The following is a 23,680-nucleotide window of genomic DNA, read 5'->3' as shown; positions in this document are numbered from 1 at the left end:
TCCTGGTGTGAAGGTCAGGAGCTTCCTCCTGGGTAAGGGTTCACTCAAGAGATCAGTTCTTGCCTGATCCGTGCTCACTTCAGGAATGATTCCCAGCTGCAAAAGAGATCAGAGCCCTGGCTTCTCTCTATTTGCATTTTGCTTGGGGCAGATAAACGCTGCCGCAGGGAACACATGGGGATCCACCACCTCCCTTCATCCTCAATGCACGTCCCCGTAATGCATTAGCAAACCTAAGGGTCTTCTCCTGCTGCCAGCGACACTATCTATCGCCTGGAAAGACAAGAGAAGGTGTTTGACATGTTCTTTTCCTGCACCCGAGAGAAATGTATTATCTGCCCAATAAACCTGGTTATCTATTGAACAGACAAGCCGGAGTCCTGCGAGCCTCCTCAAAATCAGGTTGGTTACGTACCAGCGATCATATTACACAACACTCCTCGATTTATCTTTTTATTCAAAACCACTCTTTACAGAAGACAAATGAAAAGCTGAAACAACAGAATCCCTCATCGCTTCCAGCATTCTTCATCACTAGCAAAACTTGTTCCACTAACAGTGGAAGACAAATGAGATTATTTCAAGACTGCAGGCATAAATTATGAATATAAATGCTACAGAATACGTCAGTTCACACTGCCCTTTCACACACGCGGTCAGGGAAGCAAAATATGTGCATACAGGGAGATGAACGGGATAAAGCCAAACAGCATTTTAAGTCTTGCCCCCAGCAACTAACACTTGGCGCATATATATATATATATTTTTTTTTTTCTTTAAGATTGTGCCTAGCAAAATCCTTGCTTTCTGGTCAAATTTGTCCTCATTTCTCAACACCTGGACAATTAAAATTAAAGCAGCGGTTCACTGCACTGTAGCCCTGGAGTCCCCCATTTTTCAAAAAGTTTGCTCTGTAAAGCCTGAAACACACAGCTCTTTGAAGGTTTTTTCCCATTACCATTTTTCAAAGTTTGCCTCTGGGTTTGGTTTGTGGGGGTTTATTTGTCTCTAATTTCTATGCTAAAGTGCCGAGATGTACAATAAGAATAGGTGCATGCTGTTAATATTGCGACTTCTCTGTGGATTTATTTGAAAAACAGCAGAAAGGCTAAAATGAGTAAAGACTGTAGTTTTCCTCTTCATTAAACTTCTCCTCATCCATGCATAAACACCTAATTCTCCACTGAGCTTCCCAGAGTATTAAAATCATTTGAGAAAGAAACCCAGACAGCATCTTTCTTACATTTTGTTTTATAAAAACACAGTGACATCTCTGCAGCAGGACAGCAGCAGTGACAGGAGCTGCCCTCGCCCTGCTCAGAAAGGAAGGTTATTCGTCTGCAAACTAGGCTGGAGACGTTCCAGCAGAGAAGCAGGATGACAGACAACCTTCTCCCAAGCAACCCGACCATCACCCCTGCACCCACACCAGGAAAAAACAGCAGGGCAAGGAAGTAAGGTAATGAACCCTCATTAGGGTGGCCCACGCAAGCCTTTTGTAGGGCAGCTCCTGAACATTGACCACCACAGGAGAAGCTGGAGAAGGCATAAAAGTACTCCAGTGAGTGCAAGGACACACCACGGAGCCAAAGCACCAGGGCAGAAAAGTACGCAGCACAAAGGCTCTCCAGTTTTAATGCATGAACCCACCTGATGAGGCATCTGCTGCAAAAAAACACAGGTGGGGCTGGCTCCACACTTAAAAGAAAATAGTTTATGAATGCTGTGTTTAAGTATAAGCTTCGATTTTTACTTTGTCTTTAAAAAAAAAAAACTTTCAAATTGTTCCCCCCACACCTACTGTAAAGCTTTCCTCTCTTTCACAGATGAACAGCTAAATCACAGAAGTTACAACTGTTGTTCTAACGTAGCTCACCTTGGAACCCACGTGCTATTTCAATTCTCACAACCATGGCAAGTGTAACTTTCTGTATTTAAGATGTACCCCTGGATTTAACATTATATTTAGCTTGATATCACAATAGCTTAGCATTAGGTATAATTTACTGACCCTTTAATTCAAGGCTGGCTGCACAAAGCAGTAATGAACATGAGGTCGTGGAAAACACAGTGCACTGAAGGATTATGCGTTGAACAACACCTGAAAAAAAGCCTTGTACTTTCTGTATTTTCAATAAAATATTATTTCTTAAAATCCTTCTATCAGTTGCATTGACAATGCAATCACACAGCATTTTTTCCTACTTAAATATTAAAAATTCATTAAAAAGTTAAAGGATTAGGCATGGGTTTTGATCACTTTGTTCCAATGTTAGCAACAATTGCCCTGTTAAGCATCTTCAGCCTAAGAAAACATTCACCCATTTGACTTTTACCTTGTCATTTGCACAGAAAATAAAAACTAGCATAGAAACAACTCTATAAAAATATAACCTAAAAAATATTACATTTGAGAATTTTGTCTTTTATACGACAGCGGGAGCACAGCAATGTTGTGAGTGGAAGCAACAGTCAGTGCCTTTACCCAGACCCAGCTCACAGATCCCAGCCTCGTGGCTACTCAGATAAAAGGACTCCTGTGACGACGTTAAGCACGGGCCATCACTTAAGAGAACCCAATAAAAGCCAATTAAGACCACAACATATCACACATGGTTTATATACAACATTTCTTTGATAGCTACACACAAATGTAAACTGTTAGTTTTAGCAATTAGCAGTTTTCATGCTTTGTTAAAATAATGGCCCTAATCCAGAGCAAGAGAAAGGTAATTCAGAGGGAGATCCGGCCGTGGCCGTTAGCAATCCAGCTAACAAACTCCTAACAAACTCCTACTCCATCGCAGCACCGCACAATCCAGGGACACTGCTTTACGTAAAATTTAAGTATAGGCCAGCATATTTGAAATGCTGAGGCCATCTCCACCGCTACACACCATCTCCAGCTTCTGGTAACTATTATCGGCTACTCAAGCTTTGCTGTTACAGTTTATAGTGTTACCCCAGTATCTTGCTAAAACTATACCCCTGTAACTCTGAGCTGCCCATTTATCTAAATTTAATAATTTCAGGGCAGGCTCTGTCACCGAAGTTTCGCTGTAGTTTTAGACCAAAAGTTAAAAGCGACGAAATTCCAACAGTCTCAGACTTGTACTCGGATCTATATTTAAATCATGGGAGATCAATTTCTCCCCTCTCCTGAGGATCAGTCATTAACCTTCTCCCCAACACTTCAGCATTCACTCAGCATGGCTACCATATAAGATGTTAACAGTCATGGTAGCTTTGCGTTAAAGGTTAATCACTTCTCTTTCTTTTTTTTTTTAAAGAAGAGATAAAGACCTATTGGACTGTTCATTGCACCTCTCAAAACAGAGACGAGATCGCAGAGAAAAATCTGTGGTTAATCACCTGGAGGATGAAAAAGCAGGGAATTTTGCATTATTAATTAAAATCTAGGCAATTAGATAAGTAATAGCCTCCTTCCATTGCATAATACAGTTAAAGTTGCTTATAAGGCTTCCTGACGGACCACATTTCAAGCCAAATTAAAGCAGCTTTCCCAGTTACGAACAGTCTTGTCTTATGCACTGGGGAGTTGCAGGGTTCATCCATGACTGTCATTAATACTGGAGTGGTTTATTTCATCCTGCAACTTTTTAATGTTCTGCCTGATTATGAAGGTTATCTTTCTCACATATATTTTACATCAAAAACATGAGACAGAGAGAGACACCTCACCGCAGCTCCATATTCAAAATACTCAACTGCATGCCAGAATATTAATCCGAGTCACAGATCTGAATGAAGCTAAGAAGAGTTGATCTGAACGCAGGCATCCCTCATCCTAAGTAAATCTCCACCCCCGTCCTCCTGGCTACAGACTCTCTGGTGAATTACCAGAAATTCCACTGTGAACATGAAAAAATTATTGAAGAACTTCAGTCAAACCCAGAATATTTCATTAAGTCATCTCTGTTGCAATCAGAGTTTTCTGATAAAAAAAGTATTTTGCATAAGGATGTTGGAAAAAGTTTTAGACGTTCAAACGATGGAATCTATCCCTATGACGTATATATGCAATTCAGAAAACTCTAGGAAGGATACATGGACCATCTGTTGTAAATTCAGAAGAAGAACTGCAACTCACTCTGCAATACAAATTATCTTCACAAAGTGACAGACCTCTCAACACAGTATTATGAAAATGAGGTGATTCTCCCCCTCTGCTCCACTCTCGTGAGACCCCATCTGGAGTACTGCTTCCAATTCTGGAGCCCCTACTACAAAAAAGACATGCACGTACTAGAACGTGTCCAGAGAAGGGCCACAAGGATGACCACAGGGCTGGAGCACCTCTCCTATGAGGACAGACTGAGAGAGTTGGGGTTGTTCAGTCTGGAGAAAAGGCGGCTCCGAGGAGACCTTATAGTGGCCTACCAGTATCTTTCGGGGGCCTACAAGAAAGCTGGTGAGGGACTTTTTAGGATGTCAGGTAATGGTAGGACTAGAGGGAATGGATTAAAACTAGAGATGGGTCGATTCAGACTAGATTCAGATTTCAGATTAGGAATGAGTTCTTCACCATGAGGGTGGTGAGACACTGGAACAGGTTGCCCAGAGAAGCTGTGGCTGCCCCATCCCTGGAGGTGTTCAAGGCCAGGCTGGATGGGGCTTTGAGCAACCTGGTCTAGTGGGAGGTGTCCCTGCCCAGGGCAGGGGGGTTGGAACTAGATGATCTTTAAGGTCCCTTTCAACCCTAACAATTCTATGATTCTAAAATAAATACGAATTTTGGGTAACCTTTCCCACTTAGTGGACTTCGGTTGCATTAGTTTCAATTCAATGTCTTAACTGAAGCATTTCCCTTTCTCTGTCCTACATAACGACAGTCGTCACTGACTACTCTTGGGTCTGTGCTATGCACCCCATACATCCTTGTTCGTTATATGTACCACAACTTAGATACTTTCAAATATAAAAACAATAATGACATACACACATGGATAATATTCGGAGAAAGGAAATACCTGATGCCTAGTGGGGGGAAGAAGAAAAAAAAAAAAAGAATGTGCAAATCCAGTACGTGAAATGCATTCAAACTCACTGGTCTTTAAGAAAGAGCATTTTATGTAGTTCTCACTGACACACTTTGCTCAGAAATGACCAAACAGAATAATAAAACTATTAAATGTCAGGATGTGGTGTACTGGCTGAATTTGTAGTATGCTAGCACACTTGCACAGCATAATGTCCATTTTTAGTAAATCTTGCTACTTTTTACACTAACTCACACAATTAAAAGGTGCAGCTTTACAACATCCCAGTGAAATCAGGAATTCTTTTCACATTTCATTAATTCAATCACAAAATTCATTACAACAGTAATAAATAACACCTCCACTTGGAAAAAAACATCGCTAATATGTTTGAGGAACATAACAAAGGAAGAACTACCTGCATCACTCAGCCCAGCCCCCCACAGCAACAGAAAGGTGTGGCAGAAGTTCAATCTACAAGTCAATAAAACACCTACCCTGCATGTCTTCTCACACACTACCAGCAACTTCAAACATTCAGTAAGAAACCAAGTCTGGAGTAAAAGCCGGTTGTCAGGACTGTAGCCTGGAACAGAAATACAGAAGAAGAGATCATGGGCATTATCATCTGTCAGGTCAAACACCCAGATGATCCAGGAACATGCATGATCCCATGTGCTACAGAAGAAAGCCAAAATCTCAACTGTCTTTGATCAGGATGAACATGCTTTCCATTCCTTAAACCTCATAATCTGATTAATCCAAGCACACAAACACCAGCGCATGTCTAGTGTGACCTAGCTTTAATACACTGTCGACAACAAAACAAAAACTAGTAAAAATCAAACTGAAGTTATATCCAAGGAAGTTTCACTCTCTGGTATATAACAGCAGAGACAGAGACTCCAGATACGTAAACCCTCAGGCTGAGATGCCTTGCCAGTGTTTCGCTCATTTACAGTTTAAACCCTCTCTCAATTTTCAGGCTAAAATAATTTTGGACAAATGTGTGCCCAGGTCATCTGAAGCCAAATTGTCATTCATCTTGAGATCTGAGGCTGATCTTCCTTTGTCATCTATTTATGGAGGGGTGGGAGAGACAGAGTGGAAGGGAGAGGATGAGCGAACAGAGCAGAGCCATCACGTCACCTCTCATGACGACTGGAATAACACATTTCACACGGAGCTCCCAACACACACAGTCCCCAAAGCATCTTAGAAACAACTACTAAGGTTCATAATAAAGTTTTTGTCTCCACATTAGGGACAGGTGTCCATTACTGAGACACAGAATTTAAGCTTGAGAATACAACCCCAAATCCCAGGGTGTTGGACCAACCGATAATGCAACACTGCCTCACACCACACCTATTTTATGTTTTTTTTCTGAGGCCTTCTGGGCCCATGACAATTTTACAGAGTACTCTAGTATTTCCACGTCTAAAGCTTTGTCTTCACATCCTTTATAGCTGAGTTACCCATTTATAAACTAAATATATGTAGTGTTCCAAACAGACAACTAAAAAGGCCAGATCTAAGCTCTTTCCAAATCAACCATCCTGTGAACGCAAGTGTAACTGCTGCCTGCTACTTCCCTTTTGTCTTTACGTTTTCTCCTCAACGTGCAAGGACTATTTCACACACTGTGAAAGAGCACCTTCGCTTTTTCTTAGTAACTATCTCCTTCAAAGTAGCCTGTAAAATTGACAAAAATTCTATCAACCTGAACCATTTCAATTTGCATTGTTTTAACGCCAATTTTGATACAGACTTCTTGCGCAACAGAAAGAGTGTTTCCTGCTTTCCCCCTGTCCCTTGTGGCCTTTCCAGACTTCCTGGACTCCTTCTTCAGAAAGACAAAATTCAGAAATAGGTCCTCAGCGCACTTATATATAAAATGGCTCAGAAGAGCCCTGGTGTAGCCACGTGATTAACAAGGGCCACTTCTCCGGACCAGCAGTGGTAGGAACACACCAAAGATTTTTTTATTTAAGCCACTTCCTTCCAATTCATTTAGCAACAGGTCACTTAACTGCCCCAGAAACGGTCTTTAAGTGCCAATGCAGGGTTTTATCATTTCTCCACTACTCAACTGCAGTACAGCTGGCCAATTAAATATTTAATACAAAAGTCCTCAATATTTAATTAGGGACAAATAGCATTCTTTGGCACTTTCCTTGAATTTGAAAACAACTTTTCCCAATTTACCTATACATGAGCATTTAATATGACAGATGTATTTAAAGCTATTAGAAGTTTGTTGATAACAGTATTAAAATGAATTAATGCCTTGTCAGCGACTGCTGCACAGTCTTATTACTATATCCAAGAAATGGATTAAAATAATAATGTTGCTGGCCTTAATCAAGTAATAAGGAAAATACACTTGACAGTTCAGGAAAATAGGGAAGAATTTTGAAACAAAATGTTAAATATGTAACTTCATCTGTCATAGCATGTTTATAGTGAAAGGTATCATTTAAAATACTTTGAATACTTATTTAGTAACCAAACATTCACACAAACTTGGTCATGTCAGGGGTAGTAATAATTATTTTGAGATTGCTACTGATTTTGATGAGTGTCCACAAAAGACAGTATTCTAGAAAACTGCACTCCACCATTCTACATACTAAGGCGAGAATAATCAAATTTTCAGATTAAAGACTCCACCCCCAAAAGAAGATTATTAAAAAAAAAAAAATCACTGTAGAAACACAGAAGCACAATTTGTTTATCATGCCCTAATACATCTCTGTGCCTACACAGACCAAGCAATTTCTAATCAAATCTCACTTTCCTTCTCGATGCAGAAAAATAAAAGCAACAGTCCAGAGCCTGAGACCTTGGATCAGAGTTCTCCATTGCATCTGGACTCTCAAGAGTTACTCAGCTATAGTTTCAAGAGTCACTTGCTAATGAATTTGCAATATTGCAGCTGTAATAGTGAACGTATCACTGAATTTCATCAGTCGCTTTCTACCTGCATTCCTATGCGCCCAGTACGGTAACAGGCGATAAATTCCACCATAACGATGGTAGTCTCCCCCACACAAAGCTTTCACATCACAGATCAGAAGAAGCGGTTAGCATCAGAATTTTTTGCTATTGGGCAAACAACTTCCAAAAATTTTGATTATGCAACTAACACAAGCAGTCAGGAATCCATGATATCTGCACCCAGAATTAAAGGATGCAGGAGGCATTTCAGGGCTGCCCCACCACCCCGAAACACATTTCAAAGGATGAGTACCTGAACCTTCACTATCTTCTGTAAAGTAAAATTCAAAAAAGTTTCTGGAGGCAACATTTTTTAATTCTAAAACAATAATCCTACACATTGGAGAAAACTAATAATATTATCCAGTACTAACTGCAAATAAATTACCTTTTTTTCCCATGTATATTTTAATAATTTACGTAGGCCTAAATGAAAAAAGATGACGCAGACATGCTTGCGACTTTAAGAAATCCTAGGCAAAAAACTCCCAAATCACTCAGTTTTTGCTGTTTCCACATGTTCATGTGACATTTCCAGTTTTGGTGCTTTACCCACCAAGCTGAGAGGCTGGTCTGCAAATAGAATGACAGCCAGGACACAGCTGCAACCCGAACTACTAGTAACTGCCAAGAACATTGAAGACATCTTTTCAGTTCAAGGATCAATTACCTTCTCCGAATTCAACCTTCACGACATCAAAGACGACATTAATTTTAACATGAAAGATATGTCAAATAACATTAGCAAATCCATCATCATCATTGAGCAATGTATTACCCTCATTCAATGTCAGGTTGTTTTGAGGTAAGGATCCCTGTGGACGATACTGGGATGGCGCTGTGACAGAGTAATAAGGGAACACTTGAAGGTAGCCCTAAGTCCTCACCACATGCTCTTGTGGTTGCTTCTCCTCAGCATGAACCCTTGGGGAGCCAAGAAAGAGCAGGTATGACAGCAGCATCTTGTGACCAGAAGAAACCATGGCAGTAGCAGCTTCCCTCCAAAGCCCCAGGAGAAAGATGTGCCCCCACAGGCATCTCCTGCAAGTCTCCAGCATCACCTCCAGCACGGTGGTCGCCTGAGAACACCACCGCTCGTATTGAGCCCCAGCTTCCTTAAGCTCAACTGCTCTTCTTGGCTATGCTCTCTGTGGTTTTCTTTTTTCCCTACTACTTACCACATTATTTCAAACAAGAACGATCTTGAAATAATTGTCTGTCAAACAGCTTAAATCTGATCCAAGTGACACGATGTGTGCTAGAGGAAATGCAAACGCATCAACCGTATTGCCCTCCGTGAGCACGAGGTGATGGGACATGGGACAAGACTTCCTGAGTCATCAGTCGGTTCATCTGACCTCTGTTACTGTTTCTTAAACAAAGCAGTGTTTGGTTTGTTTGTTTTCAGGTTGTTTTTTGGGGGTTTGGGTTTTTTTCTCATTGGTTGGTTGGTGGTTTTGGTTTGGTTTACACATATAAACTAGAAAACTTACTTATAATTATAGCTTAATGCCTTTGAATAGAAATAAGAAATGATTGCCGTATAAGCCAACACATCGTTTATACTGGTATTTGATTAACCTTTTCTTCCCCTTTCTCCCCTTAACATGCCGAAACTACAGAAAGAAAAACATTGATTTTAATAAGTGTTAACATTTACACAGGGATTTCTGGCTTCTGCCTATGACCACCTGCCTTACTGGATTTGAAGACAAATCATCTACACTGCTGAGTAGCTCTCATTTTCTTCTATATAATCAAAGAACATTATTCAATCTCCAAAATCCTATCATACAACTAGTGCTTCTTCTGTTAAAAAAAAAGCAAGACCAAACAAATATTCCCAACACTTGGTGGAGAGATTTCCAATAATCCCGAGCTCCCCAAGGGAACTATTCTAGGGGTAGCTCACTAAAACACTGCATCTCCCACACTGACAAATCTCTCACAGAAGATGCTCCAATCCTTAAGATCAAAGTCACGTGGGCTTTTAAAGTCTATTTACTACTCAAAAGGTTCCTCTAAACAATTTTACAACATGCTTCAAGATCTGTTAGTCATCCAGATCCATTCTGGATGTTTACAGCAATTTTCCACTTGGTTTTAAACAGAATAACGTTATCTATACGTACAACATAGCATGCAATTCTTTTTGCCAAGTAATTGTACATGCAATTGCTTCTGCAAAGCTGAAATTTCTTTCCTGTAAATACTTTATACATTATTTAATAGTATATATTGATATCAAAGTACCTATATATAGTATGCTTATAAATATATTATTAACTCGCATCTTTACAAGCGCTGGCTTCGGTTCATTCTCATCTCTACAGCTGCTGCTGCTCCAGCATTGCAGTGGTCAAACTCTAAATGGCACCAAGGAGCAACCAGAAAAGAGAAGACAGAGTGGAAACATCAGCAGACACATGCTTGAGTCAGTCAACCAACTCCTACACGGATGCCAGCAAGTCTCTGTAGAAGACTAAGAATTTACAAGATCAGACCTTAATTTTTTTTGCATCCAAAACAATAGTAAAGCAGGGCAAATGATGACAAATTTAACCAAACACAGTAACAATTTGTATCTATTAAACAGAATATGCAAATTCAGTCATATATAATGTTATCACAACTCATTTGTTTTCGTTTCTTCAAATATTCAAGTTTTAATTGAATAATTACTCAGAAAATTTGGCAAATATACAGGCATATATTTAGAGGAACTAAAGATGCATGGAAACAACCTTTTTGGACTAATCTTCAGCTTGCCACAGCTGCCGCTTATGCGCATCCAGGAGAGCTGAGGATGTGGCTGCGTGTGCCACGTCCGTTCAGTCCAAAGGGCAAAGCTCCTTCGGGGAGCACCGATTCAGCAACTCAGTCACACTCGTGACACCGGCAGCAAACCCAACGCAGAACACTAACAGTTACTTTTCAGCAAACACAAAATATTGAGACATAAAAGAGCTAAATAAGTTAGAGATGCTCCGCTGAACACTACGCACCGAGGGCAGCATTCCTTGCAGGATCCTGATCTGTTCACTAGCCAGAGCATCCCTTGCCGCGCTGGAATTGCTCCAAGTATATTCTGCAGATCAGAGAGAATATTTCCCTTTTTTTTTTTTCCTAATCAGAAAACCAGAAATATTTCCTTGTTGTTGCTTCAAGAGAACAGAATTTCAGAGTCATTCTGATAAGCAAAAAAATACACCATACTGTCAGAAAATGTATTTCTTTGATTTCCTCACTTGCCCACACTATGATGCTGGCTGTATTTTTCAAAATGGAACTACTGCTTGTAAAAAAAAAAAAAAAATAATAAAAAAAAAAACCTTTCAAGGCTAGTCAGATGAAACACCTTTCTAATGTAAAAACATTTTCCTCATTTCCCTCATAGCATGAATAACTTCAGACCAACCTAACTGGGGCAATTTCAAAGTACGAAGGAGAATACCACAGCTGAAGACCAGACAGCAAGGGGGGGGGGGGGGGGGAAGAGGATAAAAGTCCATTCCTACTTTCCTTTGATTTGCTATCAGTTATCCTTGTAGTTTCGTTTGCCTCAGGAAAACAGATTTAATTTGTTATTACTTATAAAGCATACTTAATTTTGAAACAATTACAAAAGTCTGAACTTTGTTCCATTTTAAAAAGTGAATGTTTTTTAAGGGATTTTTCTTTTTTTTACTAGCGAGCTTTGCATCTTCACACTAGCAGTGCTTTCTCATTCACTGGGATTATTGAAAGGCTACACCACATATACATGAGCTAACTTTGAATCTCAGAGAGGTACAAGGATATAGACACAGGTCTTCTCTTCACGGGAATACCAGTATGTGAGAGAGCAGCTCTTCTGGAGTACAAGGCACAAAAATCAAAACTGCACATCAGAGGACTTCGTGACTCCAGAGTGCTTTTTAACAGGAACACGCAGAGTTCAGTCCCATCGTGATGCACTTCTTATGCACTATTCAGTTCCGCAAAGGATTTGAGTGTTTCCAGTCTATGGGCTGTGGCATAGACAGGACATGGCATGGGATGAAGGCTTTCCATACCTTCAAAAGAAAATCAATATTTTATTAAACTTTTGAAGACATTGTAAAGGTCCATTTAGTCTTGTTTGCAATTATTTTGCAGAGGTGTCAAAGGCCTTTACAAACATGCCGGTTTTATTTTTTTAAACCTCCATTCGCATGTAGATCTCCATCTGAGAGACACACCAGGGCGCATGATTCTCCATCTCTAAGCACTTCCAGATACTAGGGAAGCTGAAATACTGTGAACATGGTATCGGATACCAGGTCCTTAAAGAACTGAAGTTTAACACAGGAGAAAAAGAAAAGGGGGGGGGAGGGAATAAGAGAAAGACTCAAGCACAAGTATTTCTCTGTTGTAAATGTAAAATTATTTGCCTGAGCCCGCACTGCAAACCAATAATACCAGGTGTGGCTCCAGAACTCCAAGCTCCTAGCTATGCAAGCAACCCTTTTAGGCCACATTAACTTAGTTTTAAACTAGAAAAGACTGCCTTCCAGTGCTGCAAAATTGAGTCAATCACTGATTGACTAGTAAGAAGGTACTGATTTATAGTGTGCCTGAACTGACCTGTAGTAAGTGACAGCTCTGGCTAGAAGAGGATCAGTGAATCCAAAGATTAAGCTCTGTTTCAATAGAAACAACCTAACAGATACTTTCCACGTGCAAATAGATATTTTAAAAGCTCCAGCTGTGATTCTGTGAATTAATCAAGAAAAAAAATATCAAAATCTGGAATAGAAAAATAATAATATTAAAAGTTGAAAGCAAACTCTACTCAAACTTTTTCATATTTGCTTAAATTCTTTCCCGTTATAGTGATTTTCAGACTTCATCTTGTTATGTTCCTAGAGAACAGAAAGGAATCTGAAATAGTTTATTTCTGGACAGTGCTTCCATACGGTGGGAAATTTATTTAAAGTTAAATACAAGACCACCAGCTTTTGCATTTCCATTTAAATCAACAAGAAATATCACACTGTCTTTGGTGGGTTTCAACATTTTCCCATTTTGCATTTCCTCTTCTGGCTGCGTTCATGAAAAGAGGCAACAAGGGGGAAAAAAGCGCAGAGACCAAGAACATACAGGAGAAGCTGCTAGTTCAGTGAAAGGTTTTCCCTTGTGGTTGTATTTCATACACATCTGTCTTAGAGAAACTAAAGCTTATTAACAGCATTTTTCATTAGAATAAGGATATCTATGTATTACAATGTTCTTAGAGGTTATACGGACAGGATCAGTCACACCACATCAGGCAACTGTCATTATGTCATGGTCTCAATCAAGGACCAATAACGAGCAACACGTATTTTATGTATTAGTATCTAGTATCCTAGTTACTAGACAGCATGATACAAGATTCAGCAGAGGAGACACCTTACACAGAGTTAGTCAACAAGTCACCAAAGAGATGGAGGAGACAGGTCCTACCCTTCATTGAGGAAGGAGTAACTAAGTAGTCAATTAAATACAGAAATTATATACTTTCAGATGTCCAAAGAAATAAAGTATTGTCCATTTTAATTAAGGTGACTGGTCACACTAACCCCTGCATAAGAAAAATAAACTCTATTGTGGTTAAAAGGTTAAATTTGTCTGTACCTTATGTTAGACTTCAGATGAGAGACCGGCCATAAACGCCAGCATACTCAGGAAAACTCTCCATTAGCACTGTGTTCCATCAAGAACACCAGAAGAGGGAACATTTGACCACCACCACATCACACAAACAAACTTTTCCGGTTTAACCTTTGTAAATGTACAAGTAACTGAAGGCTTCGGCTCATTTCTCCATCTGTGATTTTACTATTGAATTTTGCAGACAAATGACTGTTTAAACATATTGAGCAAGGGCAGCCGTGACCTGGCAGTTAAGTAGTACCTGAGCTCAGCCACAAGTTTTCCAGGGGATGCAAGGGCTGAACACACTCCCCAGCTGGAGCTGCCAATGCCGGGAGACTGCTCCCAACCTAAGGGTTGGGATGAACAGAAACACTCTGGTAACAGGTAGGTTCTCTATTATACAAAAAATATTGGAGAGCACATTCCTTGAGCATCCCCAAGGAATTTATCACATATTTCCAGCACCTTGCTGAAATAAGCATCAACAGTGGTTCCCTGAAAAGCAAACATGACTTTCCCCCCCCACACACACCTCTTTAGATTTTTTTATTTTTTTTTTTTTTTACTTCTCTCATACCATTTTTCCCTCTGGAAACCCCACTTTATTAAGTGAACCAAAGCCATCACGGTCCCTTATACAAGTATCTTCACAAACTGTGCTTGCTCTCATGGTATCTATCGAGTGTAATGTTAATGATTACGGGGAGATCAAGTTTATCTTCTGGTCTTTGAGTAGTTCATCATTCAAACTTTGTACTACTGGACTACAGTTAAATGTTATCTGAACTCCATAGTTGTCTAATTTACTTCTTTTTCTCTGTCTTCTTTCTCTACACATGGTTTTCTCTGAGAAAAATGCAAGCTCTTAGAGATTAGGCTTCCTTTTTTAAAACTAAATACAGTATCTTATACTCTGAGCACTGCTCAAAGGCATAGCAAATAGTCAAAATTTTGTCTTCCAGAAAAAAAAAAAAAAGGAAAAAAAAGAGAGTTAGAAATTACTTTTATTTTATATTTTTGTGCCTGGATCCTTCTAGAGGTCAAATATTTAACTTCTTCTACGAAGCAGTTGCAATAAGCTAGAAACTAGCAATGGCGAAGTTTTCAAGTGTCCCCCCTCCCCTTAGTCTATCTTATGTCAAGATTTTCTAACAGTAGTTTTATGGGATAATTAAGACATTTGGGGATGTACACTACTTCTGCTGGTTAGGACTGGTCTTCCATAGGAGGAAACAACGGGAATTATTAAACTCCATATTACAAGCTAATTTTTCTGTCACAACTTCCAGCATTTTTTAAGTATCCCCTCCCACTCCAAACTCTATGGAAAAGTATAACGTATATCCCATTCAGATATGTCAGGAAATCACAATCTATGCTTTTCACAGATACTCAAAGACCCTAACACACCACTCATGTTACAACATGATTTTCTCTTCATTTTTCTTTTCCAAACTTTCCAACGTCACTACTGCGTTTACCCCAGACTCTCAGCTGCAGTAAGCCACAAAGCCCCCCAGAGCTAAACTTCTTCAAGGAGCCGCACAGGCTCCACGTAAGGAGTTCAAACTCGGCTCCCAACCTTTCAAGCACTCAACACCAACCTGCTCTGTTGTTCAGCAATCCGTGCTTCCCTCAAGGCTGCATGCAGAAAAAAAGCTACATTTGTAATCCATTCTTGCAGAAGCAGATGCCATGCCACCTCAAAGCACAGAGGATTACATCAAGTGTACAACTCTCCGCTGAGGAGCACGTGTACAGACAACTCAAAATATTCTGATACAGGTTTTAGGGAGATCAAGAGTAACTGTGAGGATGGGAAGGAACCAAAAAACCTTAATATCTTCTTTTCCATTCTGGTAACTGGAATTTTTTCTTGAACTTACTTTCTTAGTACTGCTCTATGACTAACAAATGAGAATCTATCCAAATCTTCCATAAAACCATGCAAAGCATACAAAACATTGTATACAAATACAATAACATACTAACAAACAAAACCAATAACTTCCTCACAGTTACAGCCCAGTCATTCTAAGTTCAACTACATTAACCTTTATTTCATGCAAGAAAATTCCACCTGGAGAAGTCTGAATACTCCCTTTTACACTGATGGCACCCGGGCTATTGCGAGATATACAGAGAATCATAGAGTTGTTTAGGTTGGAAAAGACCTTTAAGATCACCGTTAAGCTGGCACTGTAGCGTCCACTGCTGAACAATGACTCTGAGCACCACATCTACACATCTTTTAAATACCTCCAGGGATGGTGACCCCACCACTTCCCTGGGCAGCCTGTGCCAATGCTTGATAACCCTTTTGGTGAAGAAATTTTTCCTAATATCCATCCTAAACCTCCCCTGGCACAGCTTGAGGCCACTTCCTCTGTCCTATCACCTGTTACTTGGGAGAAGAGACCGAGCCCCACCACACTACCCCCTCCTTTCAGGTAGTTGTAGAGGGTGATAAGGTCTCCCCTCAGCCTCCTCTTCTCCAGGCTGAACACCCCCAGCTCCCTCAGCCGCTCCTCATAAGGCTTGTTCTCCAGACCCCTCACCAGCTCCGTTGCCCTTCTCTGGACCTGCTCCAGCATCTCAGTGTCTATTTTGTACTGAGGAGCCCAAAACTGGACACAGCACTCAAGGTGGGGCCTCACCAGTGCTAAGTACAGGGGGACGATCACTGCCCTAGTCCTACTCACCACACTGTTCCTGTCACGGGCCAGGATGCTGGTAGCCTTGGCCACCTGGGCACACTGCTGGATCATATTCAGCCGACTATCAACCCACAGCCCCAGGTCCTTTTCTGCTGGGCAGGCATCCAGCCGCTCCTCCCCAAGCCTGTAGCGCTCCATGGGGTTGTTGTGACCCACGTGCAGGACCCAGCACTTGACCTTGTTGAACCTCACACCGTTGGTCTCAGCCCATGGATCCAGCCTGTCCTGATGCCTCTGCAACGCCTTCCTACCCTCAAGCAGGTCAGCACTCCCACCCAACTTGGTGTCCTCTGCAAACCTACTGAGGGTGCACTCGATCCCCTCATCCAGATCGTTGATAAAGATATCAAAGAGAACAGGCCCCAAGGCCGAGCCTTGGGGAACACCACTCGTGACCGGCTGCCATCTGGATTGAACTCCATTCACCACCACTCTCTGGGCCTGGCCCTCCAGACAGTTTTTTACCCAGTGAAGCGTACACCCATCCAAGCCATGGGCAGCCAGTTTCTCCAGGAGGATGCTGTAGGAAATCACGCCAAAAGCTTCACTAAAGTCCAGGTAAACGACACCCCCAGCCTTTCCCTCATTCGCCAAGTGGGTCACCTTGTCACAGAAGGAGATCAGGTTTGTCAAACAGGACCTGCCTTTCATGAACCCATGCTGACTGGGATTGATCGCCTGGTTGTCCTGCACATGCCATGTGATGGCACTCAGGATGATCTGCTCCATAACCTTCCCAGGCACTGAGGTCAGGCTGATAGGCCTGTAGTTCCCCAGATCATTCTTCCGGCTCTTCTTGGGGACGAGTGTCACATTTGCTAGACGCCAGTTAACTGGGACCTCCCTGTTTAGTGGTAAGTGACGAAAAGTGGCTCAGTGAGCACTTCTGCCAGCTCCCTCAGTACCCTCGGGTGGATCCCATCTGGCCCCATAGACCTCTGTGTGTCTAAGTGCTGGAGCAGGTTGCTAACCTTGGGTTATGGGGGCTTCCTTCTGCTCTCCATCCCCATCTTCCAGCTCAGGGGGCCGGGTACCCCAAGAAAAACTGGTCTTACTATTAAAGACTGAGGGAAAGAAGACATTAAGTACCTCAGCCTTTTCCTCATCCTTTGTCACTATGTTTTCCTCCGCATCCAATAAAGGATGTAGATTCGAAATGCACTGATATAACGCGTTACATGACATAATGCATTACAGTAACACATCTCTCTGGCAACGCAAGTCAGCTTTAGTAAGCTACCCGAAGTCCAAGTGACTTCAAAACATGTCCTCAAGTGCTGTTGAGCACTTTGCTGAACCATGACCTAAAGCAAATCCAGATATGGAGAAAAAAAAAAAAGGCAAAAAAAAAAAAGCAACGATAATCAAGATCAAGAATTTACAAAGTAGTCAAAATCTGGAAGCTAAAAATGGGTATTTTTCATCTCAGTAGGATAAACAGGTACAATTTTTATAAACATTTACAAGCCTACTGTCTAATGACTGGAGATTGTGTAGTTTCTATTTCCCCAAAAAGTTTCAAGTATTTTAAGAATACAAGTAAGGTTTCACTCATTAATCTAAATTATCAGTTAGAAAGGAAACTGAAGTCTACTTTCTGAAGTTCCTTTTCTTGATCTCAGAATGGCTCATAAACATGGCTTTACTAGAAGAATTCTGGGTTTCACCTCACAGTAGATAAAACCTTTCTCTATTTCTCTCTGTAATATTTCTACAATTTTGACGAATAAAGACAAAAAGAGCATGGTCAAATAAAAAATAATGCTGTCACAGCAAAAATAAAAAATTCATCATGAACTGCAAAGACCTATTGTGGCACTCAGTGCTTAAGCCCAGAAGGATTTTTTCATTTATTAAGACCCTGTCCTTGTTCAACAGCATACTAATGAAGTTAATCTAAAGGCTAAATTTCAATTATGAATCACAGAACTGCATCTCTGCTCCCTGATTGCTCAGATAATCTAAATCAAGCCTTCTCCTATACAAAGCACAATGGCTGACTGTAGATAAAAGTTCCCAAAACATCAAAAACATTCAGTCCAGAAGGTAAAATCTGACTAACACCTGTTTTCACATCCATTCAATAACTCTGTGGCAAAGTAATGATTTCTAATAACTTGACAGACTGCTTGCTCACTTAAAGGAGCAGGTTTGAACAATAAAAGGAACAGCAAATGTTTAAATCTCTCAGGCTTGCAGCCAAGACAAAGTCTTCAGCCAGAGTGAAAAAGGGTTTCCATTTGCTGAAGCAATTCAGGAGAAAATGTTTTCCTCTCGAGTACCTACGATGCATTTGTTCTGGAACAAAACCTGAGAGAACCGCCAAAGGAACACCAAGATCAGCGAGAGGCAGTGCCTCGCTTGGCAATTAATATGCACGACTACAGACAGAGACGTGTTGCTTCATAACGTGTCGACACAGCTCACACACATCAGGAGCTGAAGCCGCAGAACTGGGGAAAAGAACAAAAACAAAATATGAGTAATAACAACAACCCGGGTCATTTGCTTCCAATTGCTTCTGCAAACAGAAGAGTGATGAACGCTCACAAGAACAGCAAACCATGCTGCTATCAGGTCTGAAAGACAGACATGAAGGAAACACTGCATCTGCTTTTTAACAAGACAATAAAGAGAAGTTGAGCCTCCAGCCTTTAGTTTTCAGCTCAGAAGACAAGACATGGAAGGACTGCTCGCTTCTGACAGGAGCCAAGGAAGCAAACGGGAACCAGAACACGGGAACACCACAAGTTTCAACTGATCATAAATCTGAGTCAAAGAAACCAGGACCTTTCAAACTATCTCTCAGAAGTGTTTTCACCATACAGCATGTGATTTCCAGATAATATAACAACCCTAGGCTCCACTCCTCCATTTCTCATGGGGAAGGAAACCCAGAAAGAGTAAATGCATGGTAACAAACCATTATCTGACAATCTCTAGGAGTAAAAACATCAGAGCAGATTTTCTTCCAAGCCCAGGACAGAACAGCGGTAAATTCCTGCTTTACACATGCCCATCAGCTCCCACTCATACACCGAGACAGTCGAGCTCACAGACGGAGAGAAGACTCACAAGACTTGCTGCCATTCCATAGCACTCAAACACAGGCCAGATGTATTTGACTACTACTTCACTGAGTTGTAAGACTTTTTTTTCATTCCTCTTTCAAGTTAGATGAAGTCAGACAGACACACCCACACCTTCACAGCAGCCACGGCGCGACTGGAGGTTTCTACCGTGTCCTAAACACAAACACTAATCCCTACAATTCTAGTTCTTCAGGATATAAGCAAAACTAGTACAAGTTTCCCACCTCTAGCCTCAGTCTACTGGTACCTCTTTTCACTGCCTTGATCCTTCAAGTATGTGTCACCCAGCAGGAAGTTATCAGTGCCCAGACAATCCTCAGATTTTTTAATAATTAAAAAAAAAAAAGTCATGAAAATAAAAGCTTTTCATTAAAAAAAAAACCCACAGATTTTTTTTCCAGATTTCCAAGATATTCATAATGTTGTCTGATTTGTCAATATTGACTACTACAACACTGATACATACATGCAAAGCAATTTGGCAATTGCATCCTTCCAAAGCACAAAATCTTCTCATTGTCAAATACCAAAACAGGCACTTTGCTCTTGTGTTTGACTGGATGCTGTGCAAGCTTTCATCCGTGCCTTAGTCCTTAAATAAGCTGTTTCTCAGCAACACGCTCATATTTGTCAGACTGAGCAATAGGCACATACGTATACCCTTAGCAATATGCTTGGTGGAAGCAGGGCAGTTGTCGTTCATAGTTTTTACCGAAATACATCTTAATTGAGTAGCAGCATTACACCACAAATGAGCCAGAAAAGAGGCCAACAATAACGACAGACCACTAGAAATAATCTGTTGTCTTCTGGGTAAACTGTTCAATGCTAAAACTTATTATCTGTAAAAGCACCTTTTGAATCACTTTTGTTTTGCCCTGTGGAATACCTTAATGTTTCTATTGGTAATAAAATTTCTGGCTTGCAATACTGCCCTTGTCTATAAGGCTGCAAGAGAAGGTAAGGAAAAGATGAAAACAGGGAAACACAGAACTGCTGTTATTATTAAACCTTTAAGTTACAGAGTTAATTCCAGCTAAACATTTTTATCTGTTGCATTGCTTCTATGAAGTGGATTTTTTTTCTAGAAAGGAAATCTAATTTTTGCACCCCAGTGTCAAACAACTCCATGGTCATCTCTATGTGCGCCGACTGTACTTCTGCTACAAGTAATCTGTTAAGCAGCACATCCCCAGCTGGGGACTGTAATTAGGGTGCAAACTGCCATACAATCCCCTTGCCAGATTGATGAAGGAGACCTCTTACAAGGTGATCCAGAAGGCAGTGTTGAGACCATTAATCATTTATCCGTTGAGGAGAATACAAAAAGCTCTGCCACCAAGAGCATTACACTGCAAAAGTATCTTGACAAAACTAACACCTAAAAAAACAGCGAAAAAATCTAGTATTATTTTTGAAAAGTTTTAGGTAGTTTAACATCAAAAAAAAGAGTTATTCGGATTTCAGAGAGAATTTGACACTCATACTTTGCTCCTTTTAAAAGCTTGATAAAGATCAGCTCAGAGGTTTTTTAGCTCTGCTAGCAACATCCTCAGAGAGCAAACAAGTGTAACAGCAATCTACGGAGCAAGCTTAAATACACTGCCAGGCTGCCAATATTTCAGCCTGCAACTATTTATTCTTGGGGATTTGAATTCATGGAAAATGCAAATATTTTCTATAATGTGTAATTGCAGATATTGTTAGTATAAAAATTCAATCTTGAACACCTGCCAAATGGGGTCTTCACTGTCCATCCTGAGCACGTAAGTCCTGACTCTGCCAAACATCAGCTAAAAATTTTTAAATACGCATACTGTAATGAAATACCTCAAGTATTTAAAGTTGAGTTCAAGCTTAAGTGTTTCCCTTCTTCATTCTTATTTGATCCAACAAGCAAGCCCACATGATCCTTACAGAACTCATGAAACTCCTAAGAGATAAAAAGGCAAAAATTAAAATCACTGATGTAGTCTAAGGATACATAGCTTGAGTCTGAAGTATTTTTCTTTGGAAACGAGTTTTTAACCTTCCTTTGTATGTTTTACTCACCACACACCATCCAAGACTATCAGCATCGAAACTTTCTGAGCTATGTCCATCAGCTTCCCACCCCTTTCACCTGAGCCCAGCCTAAGGGGGAGCCGCTTGGGCAGGGCAAGGGGAGGAGGTGCGCTCCCCTCCCTTGAAATATCTGGAATTTAACAGAATTGCCGAGGAGACTTCTGCTGTTCCAAAGGCAAACAAAATCTATCTTATACAGCTATCCACCAGACTAACAGAAAACACATTTTGCTGTAGAATGTGCAATAGGGAGGAAACTTAATCCAAACACATCATTACATAGTCCAACAGGATTTGCTTACAAACTCTAAAAACTATCCCAGTGAAGGCAAGATCCTGGTAACTTAGCCTAAAAAGCAGTCGACAGACAAGTACTTTTTTTAATTTTTAACTGAAAAAGACCAATCTAAATCATTTTCCACAGATCATCAACAAGCATATCTGAAATCAAGAGGAGAAAAAAACCCCTACCACCTGTGGCTATGAAGTTAAACCAATTTAAATATTTAAAAAAAAACCATTTCTGCTTGCAAATTATGATGCTTCCCTCACAACTCTCCTCATTCCCTAGAGACAAGAGGAATTTTTCTAAAGGACACTGCAAGGGAGGCAAACAGCAGCCAAAACATCTCAGGAGTGAGGAAAGCCCAACACATTTTATCGCTTCAAGTGCCTTTACAATGAGGGTACTTTTGCAAACATAATTATATATATAACAGAGATTTTTATTTGTTTCTGCGACACTGGGAAACTTCTGATTTCCAAACCCCTCACTTGCTTGAATAAGCATGCAAGTAATCTTCTTGAACATGTCAGTGAGAGAAGGAAAGGACAAATAGCTTCATTATCATTATACAGAATCTTACAGGCAGCTGCGGAAATCCCAGTTTCTTAAAAATTATTACCACAATGAAACAACATAATGCACTTCAGTGGCAAGTTCTATCATGTATCACTGATTCTCTCAATATTTACATTTTTCCAATATAGCCTGAACTAAGGATAAGAGCTCAGCAACACAGTAGCAGCATCCATAGGATAACTCACATATTCTAAGCCACTGTATCTTTTCAATAGGAGTCAGTAATATTAAAACATTAACTAAGAGAATAGAGCATCACTTGCAAACACAAAGATGCAAACCTGGAGACGACAAGGATGAAAAAAAAAAAAAAAAAAGTGTGGCATCATTTACCGAAAGGCTGCAATAACGATCTAGCAGAGATTCAGCAACATTTTTAAAAAGCAGAATAACAGATCTGTCTGCAGGATGGCCCAAGGCAATCTGGTGACACACCACATCATCTAATCCTGCTGTTTACATTTCTTGAAGCTTGATCCTGCACAACAGTGGCAATGGAACAGAAAGTATTAAAGACAGCACACGACTGAAGCAATGCTGCGATACTTCAAACAGTGAACACCCAAGTCACTTGTACGTTGATCTGATTTTGGAGTAACAAGGAAAAAACCTGCCCCCGCTCTCCTTTTTGAGTCTCACTGTGTCATCGTTTACTGGCATTAATACTGCTCTCCTCCTTAGGCAAGCCCTTAAAGACTCTGATCCTTTATATCCTTTAAAGGGAGCAATTAATGCTGCTATTCAAAGTTTCTGACCTTTAGCTCTCAGTCCCAGTAGTGTTACTCAGATTTTTCTTTTCAAGTTTAGCAGAAAATAGTAACTATTTGTGTCTTCCTAACAGCAGACATGCATTAATCCTAACCACAAACTGAAGTCAGTTTTGGAAAAGTAATTCCCAAAGTTTTTGTCTCCAAACGTGCTCCTCTACAGGATCAGACGCTTCCCAAATCCTGCCTGCCCTTCTAAATCACTTCAGTTTAGATGTTCTGCCTTCCAGAAGTATTTTGGTAGATCATTTTGAAGATGCTTTCATAGCTGCATAAAGTTTAGCATCCCACACTGCATTCCCCCTCATCATCCTCTGCAGGAGGATGACTTTTGCCAGGATTATTTTCAGTGAAGCCACAATGCTAAATTCCATTTTCTTTATTCCTGCTAACACGACTCCCCACTCAGCCTTCCTGCCCCTCTATATTTACTCAGCTTCCATGTTGCCTTTCAGAAATATTCCATAAAGAGCATCCCAGAATGAAAATAATACACTTATTATTTGTTGTCTTAATCTAA

General features: G+C 40.5%; 1 protein-coding gene across 6 annotated transcripts in view; it reads right to left on the bottom strand.

Moving 5' to 3' along the window:
• THSD7B (thrombospondin type 1 domain containing 7B) overlaps nucleotides 1–23,680 on the bottom strand; it is a 330,826-nt gene that overhangs the window by 298,715 nt on the left and 8,431 nt on the right. For 4 of the 6 annotated variants that reach the window (XR_012588260.1, XM_074594198.1, XM_074594195.1 and 1 more), the window contains exon 2: nucleotides 5,498–5,586. The exons of the other annotated variants lie outside the window; for them this stretch is intronic. The gene's annotated coding sequence lies outside the window, so the exon portion shown is untranslated. The remainder of the gene's footprint in view (nucleotides 1–5,497; nucleotides 5,587–23,680) is intronic. 6 annotated transcript variants of the gene reach the window in all.

The sequence above is a fragment of the Larus michahellis genome, chromosome 7, assembly GCF_964199755.1.
Source record: "Larus michahellis chromosome 7, bLarMic1.1, whole genome shotgun sequence".
NCBI lineage: Eukaryota > Metazoa > Chordata > Aves > Charadriiformes > Laridae > Larus > Larus michahellis.
Note: the sequence above shows the minus strand (reverse complement) of the source record. Positions and strands in the feature narration are given on the sequence as shown.